General features: G+C 41.0%; 1 pseudogene; it reads right to left on the reverse strand.

Moving 5' to 3' along the window:
- The window catches only part of LOC144858229 (large subunit ribosomal RNA), a 5,811-nt pseudogene that overhangs the window by 2,383 nt on the left and 928 nt on the right, over window positions 1–2,500 (reverse strand).

A 2,500-nucleotide genomic window follows, 5' to 3' on the forward strand; every position in this document is an offset into this window, starting at 1 on the left:
GCCTAGGGAGACGCGGCAGGGCTGGAATAATCGTTTTCTTAGGCGAAGAGAATGAGGGAAGATGCGCTTCATCATTGGCCCCTCGATTGTTATTTTTGTTAAGTGGCTGATTCATAATCTTAAAATATGAGGACAAAGGGCTTATAAATTTTGAAATAAAGTGTTGAACTTTCATTTTTCTTAAAATTATTAAGCATTGGGTGAAGTGGGTGGGGGGACTGTCTGCAAGCTAGGCCTGGACTGTTTAAATTGGTAAAATACTATAAAATCAATACATTCTTGGGGCTAAATAATTAATGAAATTTCACGATTCCCTTCTTTTTATTATAATAATGGAGCAATAAATGAAATACACACCATTTAACATAAAACTTTTAATATTATCACAAATTACACAACAAGTTTTGTATATTAAATTAACATCTTTTGTACTAGGCCTTTTTCTATTTATATTTATAATGATTATTTATTGCCGATTTGGAAATCACATTTAAACTTTATAACAATTACCGCACAACAACCAACCTCCGCTTGAACCTTTAAATAAGTAAATTAGGAAAATAACAAGATTTTAAAAATTAAATGTCCTTTGGCAATAAAAATCTGTAGATATCCATAATTACTGTATGTGTTGTTTCACATATGCCGGTAAATTAATGAGGAATTGTTGTTGATTAATGCTATTTCTATTGTATTGAAGTATGCAAACAGCTTAAGAACATCCCTCTGTGATCTGTAAAAAAAACAACATTAAATTAATAATAATCAATATTTAGTTTTATTTGTAATCATTTATTTTTATTTCCTTAGGCCTAGGCCTATAAATACGCGCGCCCGACAATGAACACGCGCCAACAATACACGCACTACTCCACTATAATAACAGGCTAAAGCCTAGCTCTCCTAACTGTAAACTAGGCCTAGACTATATTGATTTTTGAATAAAATAAAAGAGGCTTTGTAAAGTTTTATGATTAAAAACAGCTTTCCTATATATTATATAATGTTCTTATTATTTTAAAAAGCAACATTTTTAATCTTATGGTGTAAAAAAATGATTTTAGCTACAACCATGTGTTCCATTTTCAGCAGTAAAATAACCAAAAAGGCACATGTTTAAGCAGCCATTAAAAAAAAATAAAAAATAACACCAACGAGATTTTTTTATTAACTACTATTGAAAAATTAAATATCCAGAAAATATAAAACCCACCTTCTCAAAAAGTTAGGTTGTTTTATTACAGCCTCAACAAATTAGACGAAATTTTAACATTCGAATACCCTAAAATTGTTTAAAAAACATCGGTGTCATTCACCCTTGTTTGACACAGATATAATGGCTTTGTCGATAAAAAAACAATATCACGTGGTTCGTAGATGCTGTGTCAAAGGTTTTCATGAATTATTCATTAGTAAATAAAACCAAAAGTTCCAATTGGCCAATTTGCAAAAACTTAATATTTATTTTTAAAAACAAAGTTGCTTCCGGGTAATTATTCACGCTGTCTCGTGTGCAAAAACGATTCGCTGCCGATAGAGGGCTCACTACTTTTTTTCCCTGGTGAATTGAATGTGCCTTTCGCATAAGGGGCGCGACCCACGAGAGGCCTACGCCACCGCTCGGAACGGAACTACCCTATAGCTTAGGATCGACTGACCCATGTGCAACGGCTGTTCACATGGAACCCTTCTCCACACTCGGCCCTCAAGGCTCTCACTTGAATATTTGCTACTACCACCAAGATCTGCACCCACGGCGGCTCCACGCGGGCTCGCGCCCTACGCTTCAACGCTCACCGCAGCGACCCTCCTACTCGTCGGGGCTTACCTCCCGGGCGGGGGTTACCTCCTCTGCCCCGACGGCCGGGTATAGGCGGCACGCTCAGCGCCATCCATTTTCAGGGCTAGTTGATTCGGCAGGTGAGTTGTTACACACTCCTTAGCGGATTCCGACTTCCATGGCCACCGTCCTGCTGTCTGTATCAACCAACACCTTTTCTGGGATCTGATGAGCGTCCCAATCGGGCGCCGTAACCCGGCGTTCGGTTCATCCCGCAGCGCCAGTTCTGCTTACCAAAAGTGGCCCACTGGGCACTCGCATTCGTCGCCCGGCTCCAATCGAGCGAGTCGGACTTCTTACCAATTTAAAGTTTGAGAATAGGTTGAGGTCGTTTCGGCCCCAAGGCCTCTAATCATTCGCTTTACCAGATAAAACTGCGTTCGAGCGCCAGCTATCCTGAGGGAAACTTCGGAGGGAACCAGCTACTAGATGGTTCGATTAGTCTTTCGCCCCTATACCCAAGTTTGACGATCGATTTGCACGTCAGAATCGCTGCGGACTTCCACCAGAGTTTCCTCTGGCTTCGTCCTGCTCAGGCATAGTTCACCATCTTTCGGGTCCTAACGCACACGCTCCTCCTCCGCCTCGTCGACAGAGCGATCGAGACGGGGCAGTGGTGCGCCCGCCGCCGAGCGACGGGATCCCACCTCGGCCAGACGG

The sequence above is a fragment of the Antedon bifida genome (genome assembly GCF_963402885.1).
Source record: "Antedon bifida chromosome 1 unlocalized genomic scaffold, ecAntBifi1.1 SUPER_1_unloc_8, whole genome shotgun sequence".
Taxonomy (NCBI): Eukaryota; Metazoa; Echinodermata; class Crinoidea; order Comatulida; family Antedonidae; genus Antedon; species Antedon bifida.